Genomic DNA, 16,262 nt, shown 5'->3' on the forward strand with positions numbered 1-16,262 from the left:
GCCTGTAATCCCAGCACTTTGAGAGGCTGAGGCAGGCGGATCACAAGGTCAGGAGATTGAGACCATCCTGGCTAACATGGTGAAACCCCGTCTCTACTAAAAATACAAAAAAATAGCCAGGCGTGGTGGCGGGCACCTCTAGTCCCAGCTCCTTGGGAGGCTGAGGCAGGAGAATGGCGTGAACCCGGGAGACGGAGCTTGCAGTGAGCCGAGATCGTGCCACTGCACTCCAGCCTGGGCGACAGAGTGAGACTCCATCTCAAAAAAAAAAAAAAAAAAAAAGAAATTTGGTCCCTGATGTGGTGGTATTGGGAAGTAGGGCCTAGTGGGAGGTGTTTGAGTCATGGGGGAAGATCCCTTCTTATGAATGTCTTGGTGCTACCTCAAAGTAGTGAGTTCTTGCTGTGGTGATATTAGATTAGTTGCTGTGAGAGTGGGTTGTTATACAGCCAGGATGTTTCTTAGATTTTGCCTTTTCACTCATACCCACTTCCCCTTTGACCTTCCATGATGTTTTGACCTAGCTCAAAAGTCCTCACCAGAAACTAAACAGATGCTGAGACCATAATTCTTGAACTTCCCAGCCTACAGAACAATGAGCTAAATAAATCTTTTTTCTTTATAAATTATCTAGCTTCTGATATTTTGTCACAGCAACACAAAACAGACTAAGATACTGTGCGATGTCAGGTTGAACTAGGAAAGGCCCCGCCATTTCCACCAGTTTCTCTTAGGACTTGCTCTTAGAGCTTTCCGATCCCATGTAAGGAGTCCAGCTATCCTGACACCTCCATTTGGGGAGACCATGTGGAGAAAGAATGAGACCTGAGGAGTGTGTGCTATCAGCTGTTCAGTTGCATCCAGCTCAGGAGCTGATGTGAGCTAAGAATCCTTAAAGATGATGCCAGCTCAGCCACTGTCTGATGGCAACCACAAGAGATACTCTGAGTGAGAACCACCTGGCTAAGCCATTCAATGCCCAGATTCATGAGCAAAATAAATGCTTGCCCTTGTTTTAAGTCATTCACTTGGGATAGTTTGCTAATAGGTGGCTGAAGCATCCACTCTCCCTACAGCTCACATTCTTACCATCCTGCTTCATTTCTTAAGTTGTCACTATGCTATGACTCATCATTAAACCTCCAAGTAGAGTGACCAGTCACCTGATTTGCATGGGACTGAGGGAGTTCTCAAAATTTGAGACTTTCATTGATAAAACTGAGAAAGTCCTGGGCAAATCAAGATGAGGTGGCCACTCCAACTCCAAGATTTGCTTTTTTTTTTTTTAATATAAAAGGTAGCTGAAAGAATTTAGAGATTTCAGAATTATTACTTCACTATAAATTTTTAAAATAGGTAGTGTTGGGCATAGAGGCTGACCCTTTTTCCTAAGTGGTATCTGCTCTCCTAAAGGGATAGATGCTATGTCAATGAGTGGGCTAGAAGAGTCAAAGATAATTATAGGATGTGAAAATATACTTGAAAGCATTTCAAAAATATATCATAACATAGAGATAGGGAAATGATCCAGACAGAGTCACTGACTTGCCAAGGACAAACAATGACAAGGTCATGATTTGGAATGCAGATATTGGAACTTCAGTCTGGGGTACTTATCTTCAAATTATATCAGTTCTCATTCTTACCAATATTCACCATGTAAGTAGGGTATAATATTCAACCGTAGAGAATATTTAGACTGAGGGAGAGATGTCTTTGCTGTAAGATAGTTCACCATCTTCCCATCTAGGTAGCACAGGTTAGACTGAAATCCAATCTCAACCAAGACTGAGTAAACTAAGAACAAGAAAATACATCTTACTTAAAACAAAACCCCAAACCAACTTCAGGTCTATTTTTGAAATGGAGGGTTTGACAATTTCATTATAAATGTTTGTGCAAAATTGTAGACTCTGGTACTGCTGTCTCAGAAGAAGCCCAGTTAACTGTGGGTTAACTTAGGGCTCTTCAAGAAAGTGAAGGATAGGGAGGCTTCCAACAAGCAGCAGGGCTGGTATAACTGGATACAGGCAAAGGAGCCTTCCTGGGTGTGGTTTTTTGGCAAAGAAACCCAGACTGCCTTGGCAAATGAATAGGAGGCTGGAAATTAGTTGGGGGAGTGGGAGGAGATGGGTGGAAAGGAGGGTGGGGAAGGAGAACATTACCTTGAGGTCTGATGTGGCAGGAAAGTCTTCTACTACCTGCTTGCCCCACCTCTGTTCAGAAAATGCGTGTGGTGTGTTTGCGTGTGGGTTCTGGGTGTACCTAACAAATAGAGTAGAACTTTTTTCAAAGAAGGCAAATTGCTTGCTACTATTACTCCAGTGCCATAGCTACCCAATCACCAAGCCCATCTTTTCCAAGAAGGCCAGGAGGAAACTGTCTGACCAGCACAGCTAATATGATGGTGAGGCCATGAGTCAGACACTGATTAGATTCAGCTGATATGTGAACAGCTGTGAGTTGTATTTCATATTATGATTAAAGAAAAATTTCTATAATTTTACACAATCTTAGGAATCATTCATGCAAAGCTGAAAGTTAAAAAAAACAATGAGTGAAAACTCTTGGGGTGGGATAACATTTCAAAATTTTAAACATTTGCTTTTATTCTGTATTTCCTCCTTTCCTTTCCTTCCACTCAAATAGGTAGTTAAGTCTGTTCTTTGCTTCCATGGAGGAATATAGTTGGGGCAAAAAGGTGAAATAGTCTACGTGTTTTCCTGGCATTGGAAGAATAGGTGAGGCCAACATATTGGCCAGAAACCCACAAGGGAAAAGATTCCTCTGAGACCAGGGCTGGAAGATTTCCTGGGGCTGGAAGGAGGAAACATAGAAGAACAGAGAGCTCTGAAGTTCTGGGGCAGAGAAGAAACATGCCCTTGTGAAAGTTGTCAGACTCAAAATGGAGTCACTAACGTTAAAACAGCAATAGCAACAATAACAACCCTGACAAATAGAGGTGGGGAAGGCTGTGAGGAGAAGGTATTCAATCTTGTATGTCTGATAACAAAAGTATCACAAAAGACTGCAAAAACCTCGCACAAAGGTCATTGCAACCTTATACACACAAAAATATTTTTGCAAGGACATCTGCCCAGCAACTGCCTGTTTAACCTTGGGTTGGTATCACCTTTTTGTTTGTTTGTGTTTTAGAGATAGGGTCTCACTATGTTGCTCAGGCTGGTCTTGAAATCCTGGGCTTAAGCTACTCTCCTGCCTCAGTCTCCTGAGTAGCTGGGACTACAGGTGTGCACCACTGAGCCCAACTAATCCTTTGTTATTGATCTTTGTAGACAAGGATAATTTTTTTTCAAAACAATTATGTAATTCTCCTAATTTTTTCCTTTAAAAATCTTTGTCTTCCTTTACCTCCCTGAATATACACATAGTTTACTATGGCAGACGTATTCCCATTGCAATTCTCTATTCTCAAATAAACATCATTTGATGTGAACAAATAGATAAAATTAGAACAAATGCCCTCATAAAGCTTACATTTTAGTGAATATCAAAACATATGAGATTCTTATGTCAGACATTATTCTAAATGCTTGGTATGTTTTCTTCTCACAACCCCTTGAGTTAGATACTATATTCCCAGCTTACAAATGAAGAAAGTGAGACAGAGAAAGAAGACATAATTTGCTGATCTCACAGCTAGTAAGTAGCAGGGCTGGAATTAGAACCCAGATAAACCGGCTTCATTTATTTTAACTGCTATAGTACTCTTGCTAAACTTTTAGGCAGGGTTTTGGGAGGGTGGCAAGACACTAGAGTTGCGAAGGCTGCTTGCGGCAGTTTTACAGAGAATTTCATGCCCCAGATAGGTCAGGGTAGGAGTGGAAAGACCCTGAAATTCCAGGGTCCTCCACTGTGGATGATAAATGTCTCAGGGGCAGTCTACCTTTCCCTGAATGTCTTCCACTGCCTGAGTCTGAGACAGCAGCTTGACCAGAGGGGAAGAGCCCTGAGGTCTGAGGTTGTGTTTCCTCCCTGCTTAGCAGGATGTACACTCAAAATAGAAATTAGACTGTATTAAAATAATAGAGATAATAAAATAGAATTGTTAAAATAAGATGAAATTGCAGGGCACAGTGACACATACCTGTAGTTCCACCTACTCAGGAGGCAGAGGCAGGAGGAACACTTGAGCCCAGAAGTTTGAGTCCAGTCAGGGCAACATAGTGTGAGACCCCACGTCTCTTAAAAAAAAAAAAAAAGATGAAACAGAATAATTTCCTTTTTCAACTCTGAGTTTGCTGATTAAGATCTTCTGGGAAGCATGGGATTAGAGAGCTATGTGTGGATAGTCCCAATCTCAATCTCACATTTCTCCCTCTAGTATTACGGCATTGTTAAAGGAAGATCTAGGATTTCCATGTTGCTAAAGATGAAAGCTTAATCAAATAAGACTATTAACTCCTTTTTACAGAGAAATTAGTTTGAATTTACATGACTGTGGCAGACTATGTAACTATCAACATTTCACTAAAAAATAAATGTACACTATATGGATGTGGACCAAGATGGTGGACTAGAAAGCTCCACTAATCGCTCTCCCTGCAAGGATACCTAATTAACAACTATCTGCATGGAAAAATCACTTTAATGAGAATCAAAAATTAGATGAGCACTCGCAGTACCTAGTTTTAACTTCTTGTCTCTGAAAGAGGCACTGAAGAGGTAGAAAAAACAGCCTTGAATTGCCAACACCTGGCCTTCCCCATCCCCTAGCAGTGGCGGCATCGTACTGAGAGCCTTTCTGTGAGTTAGGGAAGGGGGAACACAGAAATTGTGAGGCACTAAACTCAGTCTCGCCCTGTTATAGCAGAAAGAAAAACTGTACCAAACTCAGCTGATGCCTGCCCATGCAGGAAGCATTTAAATCAGCCATAGCCAGGGGGGAATCACTGATCCCAGTGGCTGGAACTTGAGTTCCACAAGCCTCACCACTGTGGGCTAAAGTGTTCTGTGGCTCTACATAAGCTTGAAAGGCAGTCTAGGACAAGAGGACTGCAACACCTAGGGAAGTCCTAGGACTGAACTAAGCCCAGGTCAGTGGACTGGGAGGGGGAAGTGGGGTGGGGGGGACATGTGACATACTGAGATACCAGCTGGAACAGCCAAAGGAGTGCTGGCATCACCCTTCCCCTAAACCCACGCTGCACAACTTGCAGCTCCAAAATAAACACCTTTCTTTCACTTGAGGAGAGGAGTGGGAAGAGTGAGGAAGACTTTGTCTTGCATCTTGGATACCAGCTCAGCCACAGCAGGATAGGGCACCAGTTAGAGGTGTGAGGTCCCCTTTGCAGGCCATAGCTGCCTGATGACATTTCTAGACACACCCTGGGCCAGAAGGGAATCCGCTGCCTTGAAGGGAAGGACTCAGCCATGGCAGGATTCACCACCTGCTAACTGAAGAGCCTATGGGCCCTGAATAACCAGCAGCAATACTCAGTTAATATTAATATATCCAGGGCCTTGAGTGAGCCTCTGAGACTTGCTGGGTTCAGGTGATGCTCAGCACATTCCCAACTGTGGTGCCTGTCAGGTGAGACTCCTTCTGCTTGAGAAAATAGAAGGAAATGTAAAGGGGACTTTGCCTTGCACTTTAAATACCAGTTTGGCCACAGCAGGGTAGAGTACCCAGAGGGGTCTTGAGGTCCCTGATTCTAGGATTTGCCTATTGGATGGCATTTCTGGACCTGCCCTGGGCAGAGGGGAGCCCACTACCCTGAAGGGTGAGTCTGATGCCAGGCAGCATTCACTACAAGCTGACTGAAGAGCCCTTGGGCCTTAAGGAAACATCAGTGGTAATCTGGCTGTAGTCTGTGGGCCTGTGGTGGTAGTAGCTATGAAGTAAGGCTCCTCTGCCTTTGCAAAGGAGAAGGAAAAGTGGGAAGAACTGTGTCTTGTGGTTTGAGTGCCAGCTTAGCTGCAGTACAATAGAACATCAGTTATATTTCTAAGGTTTTTGACTGTGGTCCCTGGCTCCTGGATGGCACATCTGGACCTTCCCAGGGACTATGGGAACTTACTGCCCTGAAGGGAAGGATACAGGCTTGGCAGGCTTTGCCATTACGGATTGTAGAGCCCAAGGGCCTTGAGCGAACGTAGACAGTAACCAGGGAGTGGCCAGAGTAGGCCTTGAGTGAAACCCAGTGCTGTGCTGCTTAAAGTCTGATGAGGCACAGTTTTAGTGGTAGTGGCCACAAGGGTGCCTGGGTCACGTCACCTCCAGTTCCAAGTGGATCAGAACAGAGAGAGACCCAGTGTCTTTGGGAGAAAGTAAGAGAAAAGAGCAAGAGTCTCCGCCTGATGATCCAGAAAATTATTCTGGATCTTTTCCAAGACCAGCAAGTTGGTACCTCGACAAATCTGCAAGAACCACAGCATTACTGGGCTTGGGGTGCCCACTAAAACAGATACAGCTTAGTTCACAACACCCAAGTCCTTTCAAGTATCTGGAAAGCCTTCCCAAGGAGGATGGGTACAAACAAGCCCAGGCTGTGAAGACTACAATAAACACCTAACTCTTCAATACCCAGCCACAGATGGACATCTATAAGTATCAAAACCATCCAGGAAAACATGACCTCACCAAATGAACTAAATAAAGCACCAGGGAACCAGTCCTGGAGAAACAGATATATGACCCTTCAGATAGAGAATTCAAAATAGCTGCGTTGAGAAAACTCAAAGAAATTCAAGATAACATAGAGAAGGAATTTAGAATTTTATTAGATAAATTTAACAAAAATATTGAAATAATTGGAAAGAATCAGGCAGAAATTCTGGAGCTGAAAAATGCATTGGGCATACTGAAGAATGCATCAGAATCCTTTAATAACATAATTTGTCAAGCAGAAGAAAGAATTTGAGAGCTTAAAGACATGCTAAATAAAAATACACAGACTGAGGAGGCAAAAGAAAAAAGATTAAGAAACCATAAAGCACACCTACAAGATCTAGAAAATGGCCTTAAAACAAAATCTAAGAATTATCTCCTTAAAGAGGAGGTAGAGAAAGAGATAAGGGTAGCAAGTTTCTTCAAAGGGATAATAACAGATAACTTCCCAAACCTAGATAAAGATACCAATATCCAAGTACAAGAAGGTTATAGAACACCAAGTAGATTTAACCCAGAGAAGACTACCTCAAGGCTTTTAATAATCAAACTCCCAAAAGGTCAAGGATAAAGAAAGGATCCTAAAAGCAGCAAAAGAAAAGAAACAAATAACATAGAAGTAGCTCCAATACATCTGGCAACAGACTTTTTAGTGGAAACCTTAAAGGATAGGAGTGATATGACATATTTAAAGTGCTGAAGGTATAAAAATTTTTCTGTAGAATAGTATATCCAGTAAAAATATCCTTCAAATGTGAAGAAATACAGATTTTCCCAGACAAACAAAAGCTGTGGGATTTCATCAACACCAAATCTGTCCTACAAGAAATGCTAAAGGGAGCACTCCAATTAAAGAAAAGGATGTTAATGAGCAATAAGAAATCACCAGAAGGTACAAAACTCACTGGTAATAGTAAGTACAAAGAAAAACACAGAATATTATAACACTGTAACTGTGGTGTAAACTACCCTTATCTTAAGTAGAAAGGCTAAACAGTGAATCAGTCAAAAATAATAACTAAAATAACTTTTCAGGACATAGATAGTACAATAAGATACAAATAGAAACAACAAAAAGTTAAAAAGTGGGGGAATAAAGTTATAGCATATAGCTTTTATTAGCTTTCTTTTTGCTTGCTTGTTTATGCAAACAGTGTTGTTATCAGGTTAAAATAATGGGTTATAAGACAGTATTTGCAAGCCTCATGGTAAACTCAACTCAGAAAACACACAAAGAATACACAAAAAAATAAAAAAACAAGAGAAACTAAATTATGTAGCCAGAGAAAATCACCTTTGCTACAAGGCAAACAGAAAGAAAAAGAAAAGAAGGAAGAGAAGATCACAAAACAATGAGAATATAAACAACAAAATGGCAGGAGTAAATCCTTACTTATCAATAACAATATTGAATGCAAATGGACTAAACTCTCCAATCAAAAGACATGGAGTGGCCGAATGGATAAAAAACAACAACAGCAACAACAACAACAACAAACAACCACCACCAAAAAATAAGACCCAATTACCTGTTGCCTTCAAGAAATACACATCACCTATAAAGACACACAGACTGAAAATAAAGGGATGGAAAGAGATATTCCATGCAGTGGAAACCAAAAAACAGCAGAAGTAGCTATACTTATATCAGACAAAATAGATTTAAAGAGAAAAACCATAAGAGGCAAAGAAGGTTACTATATTATGATAAAGGGGTTAATTCAGCAAGAAGATATAACAATTATAAATATATATGCACCCAACACTGGAACACCCAGGTATATAAAGCAAATTTTATTAGCGCTAAAGAGAGAGATAGACCTTAACACAATAATAACTTGAGGCTTCAATACCCCACTTTCAGCACTGGACTGATCTGCATACAGAAAATCAACAAAGAAACATTGGACTTAATCTGTACTATAGACATAACAGATATTTATAGGACATTTTATCCAGTGGCTACAGAATACACATTCTTTTCCTCAGCACATGGCACATGCTTCTCTTCAGGAGATGTAACTACTTCTGATTCCACTAAGTGTTTCAATAACACCCTGTGCAGATTTCAGGCACTAAATTTAATTCATGTTATTGTCATTGTCTATATGTCTGTTTACCAAACTGGATGTTAGGCTTTTCATGTCATTTTAGTATCTTCTGTCTTTGTATCTACACAGTAAGTGTAGTGTCTGAGGCGTTGTGAGTCCTTCACAAATATTTGTTACAGACATTCGTTGAGGGAAGAACTCGTGGTTTATTTGATCACATAATGAGAGCTTTGTACTACTTTCTGTTTTCCCTGGCTTGCCAAAAAAGTTCAAGCCAAATTTTATGCTCTGTGACAATAGCTATCTTATCCTAACTCTAAAAGATATTTTTAACTTTTGTTTTTATTTTAATTAAGCTAACTACATATTTTCATCTAAATGATCTTAAATGCATTTTGGAACTATAAGGAATATAAATTATAAATAAATACACTTAGCAAATTTTGGCTCATCTGTATGTTGAAGGAAGATCCAATCAATGCCTCTCACTACAATGAAACATTAAGAAACATCAAGCAGTAATAACTGTTAGATAAACAGGCAAAGGTATTATGTATTATGCTTATGAATAGAAAAGGCAAACAGAGATTACTCAAAGAGTAGACTGGAGATTTATAAACTATAAACAGATACATTTACATGGCTAGAGTTGCTGAGATGATATTATGCAGTGAGGAGAAGCATGTGTTGAAAAAATTCGTTTTACTTTTAGTTATGTATTGGTTGTTTTGCTACTTAGGAGAAAGACAAAAGGATCCTCAGAGGAGGAGATTATAAACCCGGTGAGACAGCTGCGCAGTGGCCCAGTTATAAGAAAGGCAGAGGTCAGATGCAGGTACCAAGGTCAGGCAACGGAATCCAAAATGTACACTTCTATCACTAGGAGAGAAAAAGAGTATTAGATTTGAGATTGGAGAATCTCAATGATCCAAGGAAATTATCGGTTGCCTTGGATAGTTACAGTGACATAAATCTATAGGAATATTATTTTGTGAAGTAGGGAGCATATTCATTGTCAAATTACTCTTGGTTTTGCTACAGGCTTACCAAAAGGCTGAAGGCTAGAGTGAAATGGGAAGACAGAAAACAACAGGTGGGAAAATGAAAATGAAAATGCATGATGACAAGGCAGAGCTTTATTTATTAAGGTTATACTTTGGAAAATTTGAGAAAGTAAAGGAGTTGATCATTTTCCTGAACTGTAAACAGACCACTGGTATTACTTACAAAGTAAATAGCACTTTCTAGATGAAAACAAACTACTGAAAGAATGAACAAAGAAGCAGTCATTTCACCATCAAGTGAGTCAATATTTGCTTTTTATGGTAACCAGAAATAGCTGGGTTTGTTTTTTAATCTTAATGGTATAAATTTTAATGACAAGGATTATTTAGCCTTTAGTAAAAAATTGGAAATTCCTACAGTGAACTTTGCTCTTAGAAATGGACTACAGTTTTAGAATGAAAAGTGCCCTAACTTAACATTTATTTGTTTGTCAAGGTGGATGAGACTATCTAGACATTGTGAAGTTGAAAAAGGAATATGCCCACAGAGAAGGCTGGCATCTGCACTGGGAAACGAAACTTAGATGCAGTTGCTGGGCTTGGCCTGTGGTGATTGTTCTTGTTCTTGACACCTGCTCTCAGAGGTCAAAAAACTTTTAGCCTTCCTGAGGCCATTTGGGGAGTCTGAAACTTCCAAATTCATTATTAGTATTGAATTGTGAGATTTCATATAAAAATCCACATTTCTGATTTCTTTTAAAAAATCAGATAACATTCCAGCATAGCAACTATCAATAGGAACTGAATAGAAGCTGCTCATTTGGGACAGAGCCAGGTCCTGATTGTCCCTTCTGTAACCCCAGTATTTTTGCCAGACATGGAGGCTGAGTTGCCATCTATCAAAATGATTGCACAGCTGTTTGCTTTATTATAGAATTAATACAATATTGAAGCATTTCTTTTTTCTCAATGTTCAGTTTTCTTTAATGACCCTCATCTCCCTGAAGCGCAGGCTCAGGTAGCTGGGTGATGGCAAGAGATGTTCACTTGAAGATTTTGCCCTGATTGAAGGCTTTGCCCACATGCTGGAAGGCTCTATCCCAGGAAAAGTACTCTTGAACCTGCATCTGGGTCTCATCACTGCCAGGATGCAGTTTCTGCTATGTGTATGACTCGTAGTCCACCTGCCAGTCTGGACTCAGGGGAAAGGCAAGCTCCCGGCCTCTGAAGACCCAGATTCCAGAAAAGGAGCTACTATTGTTGGTTCCAAAGAGGATGATATGGCAAAGGTGTTCTTCCTCAGCTTGTCTGGTCACTGGAACATTTCAGTGGTGAGGTTGCAGCTCATGAAGGTCTGGGTGAGCTCTTCAGGGAAGTGATACTCAGAGTACCATAGGGACCAGCCATCCTTAACAGAGTGTTTCCAAAAATATGGCAGTGACACAGTGTATCCTCACTGGAGCACTTGGGTATAAATTCACCCAACACAAAGGTACCCTCGGGCAGCTGAGCAAAGAGGCCCTTGGCCTTGGGCTCAGCAGCCAGTGCCTGCTCACATTCATCCATCTCCTCCTCAGAAGCAAGGGAAGCCACATTTTTTCCTGTTTCTGTTTAGCCTGAGGCATCTGCTTCTCTTTTAATGAACCTCTCCCTTTCCATGGGTGTCGTTTTTAGTCGGGCTGTCTGTAGAATTTTTAGCATCAAACTGGGCCATCTTCTCAAACAGTTTCACTTATTCCAAGACAGCCCACAACTGGGTCTGGTTAATGCAGGTGAGGAGCCAAGGGTTGTTACTGAGAAAGGCTGGTGGAAAGAAGGCTCCAGCACCTGCTTATAGAGCCACAACAAGGTGCAGACAACTGTGATGTCAGCCAGTTACTCATTCACCCACTAGAAAAGTCCTCATCTCCAAGTGAGCATCCAGCAGCTCCAGAATTCACCTCACGTCCTCTTTTGCATTCTTAGTGGCCTATTTGTTGTGGTGCATGATGCCCAAGGTAGGGAACAACCAAGTACTGGCTAAGGGCACTATGTTGTTATCAGCAAAGCCTACCCACTGCACCACCTGGGCTTCTGCTTCTGGAGTACTTTCCTGCAGCTCCTCATTGCTCACACAGTAGGTAATGAGATTACTCTTAAACACCCAGACTCCACTGTCACCATCAAATGCTGGAATCTTGCCAGCAGGAAATTTGCAAAGAAATTTAGGGTTGTGGTTGGTTTGGCCAAAGTGGAAGTGGGGTGGTGCAGAGAGCATGCAGACCCGAGCCCTGCTGTATTGAGCAGTGATGAGGGCTTTGAAGGCCCTCCAGTTTTCAGGATATGTGTACGGGATCTAAGCCATCATGGTGATTCTTCAGAGAAAGAGAAGGGAAGAGAAAACAAATCAAGAATGCATTTGGCTGCAAGTAACAGAAAAACTGACCAACATGACTTAAACATGAAGGGTTTATTTTTCTTATATTACCAGACCTATGCAATTACTGGCAATTGGTTTAGCTACACAACTGCACCCAAGGGTCCAGACTCTTGCTTTACTTTCTGCTAAGCATCCTTCACAAGCTGGCTTTTGTCTTTGTGGCTATCTCCTCACAAGTACAAAATGGCGTTTGCATCTCCAGATAATTTGTCCACTTCAAAGCAGGAAGAAGGGGGAATGATCAAGGGCCAAACCAATTGTATGTCCCTTCTACAGAGAAATTTAAAATTCCTCAAGTCAGCAGCATGTTCTGCCTACATCTTATTGGTCAGAACTGGGTTACATGGCTAGAAACAAAGGAAACTGAGAAATAAGTAAATGTGAGTAAAAATTTTGGCATAGACCTGGTTCTAGGCACATTGCCACCATAAAAAGCTCAGAGTTTCACTGAAAAAAAAAATAGAAAGAAAGAAAATAAGACTGTCTCTTGAGGTAGGAAATATTTTATTTAAGCCTCAGGGGTGATCTGTACCCAAGGATGAAATTATAGATACAAAAACTAAGCTAGGGATCTTAAACCCAAAGTCCACAAGGGGATAAATGACTAAAACAGGCAAGTGACTTGTGTACATCTATATCTTCTCTGCATAATTATTTCTAAGATACTCTTCACAAGAAATATGACTTTTCCAATTGTTCTGGAATCATGTGGCACCTTGGTCTATTTTTATCACACTTGTGTATTTTGCATATCAGTCTCCTGTCAGATGATGGTTTGCAAATATTTTCTCCCATCCTATAGGTTGTCTCATCACTCCATTTACTGTTTTCTTTGCTATGCAGGAGCTTTCTAATTTAATATAGTTCAATTTGTCTATTTTTGTTTTCATTGTCTGTGCTTTTGGAGTCTTAGCTGTCAAGTCTTTGCCTAGGCCAGTGTCCTGAACAGTTTCCCTTTGTTTTCTTCTAGTAAGTTTATAGTTTGGGGTCTTATATTTAAATATTTAATCAATTTTTTTGTACATGGTGAGAGATAGGGGTCCAGTTTCATTCTTCTGCATATGGTTATCTAGTTTTCCTAGCACCATTTATTGAAGAGATTGTACCTTCCCCAGTGTATGTTATTAATGGCTTTGTCAAAGATCAGTTGGCTGTGAATATGTAGATTTATTTCTGGGTTGTCTATTCTGTTCCATTGGTCTATGTGCCTATTTTTATACCAGTACTAAGCTATTTGGATTACTCTACCCTTGTAATATATTTTGAAGTCAGATAGTGTGGTGCCTTTAGCTTTGTTCTTTTTGCTCAGGGTTGCTTTAACTATTCAGGCTCTTTTGTTGTTCCACAAGAATTTTAGGGCTGCTTTTCCTATTTTTGAGAAAAATGGCATGGGTATTTTGATACGGATTGTATGGAATCTGCAGATTGCTTTGGATAGTAGAAAAAAATTTTAATGTGTAGATTTTATTGAAAATATTTATATTCAAAAATAGTTTGGATTCTAAACACTTAGATTTTACCTGATTAAAATCAGAAGTGCTGATTTTATTGTTAGAAGAAGGTTTGGTTATCTTAACAGACAATTTCTACATAAACAATTATTTGATTATACAAAATATCAAATGTAAATTAGAAATAGACCAAGAAACAATAGACATAAATAATTATTTAAACAGTAGCAATCATTTGGATCACCTTTTAAAGGAATTTTTGGATACATTAAAAATGGAAAGATATTGTAATAAGGTAATGCAGCACACAAAGGCATTTGATCCTAACTCATCACTGTTACTACACTTCTATTTTTCAGTAGTGGTGGATCCTCATTATTGCCCATCAATCATTCGGTTTATTATAGAAACCATAATGCAGGACCATGTATTCTGCAGGCAGGACAGGTCTTAGAATGCCAACATCTGTCATGGGCTGTAAGATACAAGACTTAAATGTTTATTTCATTCACTACTTTAGACTTTTCTCTTTTTTTAAGTTCTAAGATGGACCAAGTTATCCTGTTGTTTTTTCTCTTCAGGAGGAATAGACAAGAATTTAAGGCAGCAAATACTGCAACTGGCTGCTTGAAAAGGCAACAACCAAGGAAGGGCAACAAGGAAAGCCATAGTGACATTGTGCTCCAGAGGCTGAAAGTGCTTAGGATCACCAAGGCAGCACCTTCCCTTTGCAGGCCATGTTCTCTAGCACGTTGCCACAGTGCCCTTGCTAATAGCAGACATTGCTGCTCCCAGCCCAGCATTTGCAGCCTCAGTCTTAGCTGGCTTGGCCATGCTGTTGCCTGTGGTTGTGGTTTGTTAATTTTCACTGCTGTATATCGTTCCATTATGCAAACCTGCCACAATTTGTCCATATTACTGTTAATGGATTTTTCTTTTTTCTTTATTTTTTTTTTTTGGTGAAAGAGCATGCTTTATTGGAAAGCAGAGTGCTGCACAGTGACCAAGAGATGAAGGCCGCCCAATGAGCATTTACACATTTTACTCCAAAAGACACACAGAACGTCTTACTAATAAAAATAAACTGGAACAGGGGTTCCTCTGGGCAGCTTCCCAGCCTCATCCCTTTCAGGGATTGAAAAATCTCCCAACCATTTTCCTGATGGCAGCTGTGGTTCACTAGAGATAGAGCCCCTTGGGAGTGCCTTCCTGTTTTTTGCAAAGAACATTTTCTTTATATTTTTTGAAGTCTTCATTTGTTACTTTCATTCTGTGGCTCTCTTGAGGCCATCAGGCAAGCTTCTGTGCAGATTGCCTTGATGTCAGCACCAAAGAGGTCATCTTTAGTCATTATCAAGTCGTCCAGGGTTACATCATCGGCCAGCGTCATCATGCTTGTATGAATCTGAAAGATGCTTTTCTTAGTATTTTCACTAGGGAGGGGAATCCCTATCTTTCTGTCAGCGTGGCCTGGTCTGCTAAGCACTGGATCCAAATTTCTGTTTGGTTTGTGGCCATGATAACCTTCACATCTCCCCTAGAATCAAATCTATCCAACTGGTTCCACAGTTCCAACAGTGTTCACTGAATTGCTCTCTCACCACCAGAATTTGAGTCATATCTTTTTGTCCCAGTGGCATTAATATCATCAATAAACACAATGGATGGTGCATGTTCTTCAGCAACTTGAAACAATTCCAGTATGAGTTTGAGCCCATCACCCAGGTACTTCTGAATAAGTTCAGAGCCAACCACTCTCAAGAAAGTGGCTGAGGTTTGGTTTGCTACCGCTTTGGCTACAAGGTTCTACCTGTGCCAGGTGGACCATAGAGAATGACCCTTCACCCCATCGGAGGCTTTATACCCATCTCTTCATAATATTCAGGTTGGGTGAGAGGAGGCTCCACAGATTCCTTAATTTCCTGAATTTGGTTGTCCAACTTTTCCCCCAGTATCAGCATAGGTCTCCTGGGGAGTCTTTTCCACCTTCATCACTGTGACTAGGGGATCCGTGTCATCCTCAGCACCCCATCACTGCATGTACCTTGTGGCTGAGCAGAACCAAGCAACCAGGTTCCAGCAGATCCTTGTCTACCAATGAAAGAATGCTGAAGTAGTGTTCTGAGCCCACAGATGTAGAATGATGGCATGATTGTGATCTCTTCCAGGGTTCCTACTACTATTGGGGTCCCCCCTCAGATCATCCACTTTTAATCTTTTCTGTTGCTTTTCTTCTAATGGTTTCATTTATTTCTGATTTCTAATGAATTCTTCCTCCATGAGAAGACGGTCTTCAATTCTCTCTAACTTCAGTAATTTTCATCGGCACTGAGCGTGAGATGTCACCAGTGGCAGTTTGCTGGCAGCATCTGGTCCCTTTGTTTTCTTCTTCTCCACTCTAGTTGGTACACGAGGTTCATATTTATTTTTCTTGTCCTGTTATCCTTCTTGCAAACTCCAGGACCCTAACACCCACTCTGACTTTCACCCATCTTTCCTTGGCCACTTGAGCTGCCAATTCTTTCTTAATGTCTGTCTTTTTGTTAGGCTGTGGCTTCACAAGGTGTTCGTTAGGTTTTTTTTTTTTTGGATGAATGGATACTGAGTAGATGGTGTAATGTCATGGTGATGTGAGATAATCTTGGAAAAGGTTAGTTGGGGCCATACTGCGGAGAAATGCAAAGTCTGGTGAGAAGTTTGCACTAG

At 40.6% G+C, this 16,262-nt stretch overlaps 2 pseudogenes; both read right to left on the bottom strand.

Moving 5' to 3' along the window:
* Window positions 1-10,570: 10,570 nt before the first annotated feature.
* LOC100453298 (elongation factor 1-gamma-like) lies at window positions 10,571-14,295 on the bottom strand (annotated as a pseudogene).
* Window positions 14,296-14,566: 271 nt separating this feature from the next.
* LOC100438008 (26S proteasome regulatory subunit 4-like) lies at window positions 14,567-16,048 on the bottom strand (annotated as a pseudogene).
* Window positions 16,049-16,262: the final 214 nt, after the last annotated feature.

This window comes from Pongo abelii, chromosome 2, assembly GCF_028885655.2.
Source record: "Pongo abelii isolate AG06213 chromosome 2, NHGRI_mPonAbe1-v2.0_pri, whole genome shotgun sequence".
Taxonomy (NCBI): domain Eukaryota; kingdom Metazoa; phylum Chordata; class Mammalia; order Primates; family Hominidae; genus Pongo; species Pongo abelii.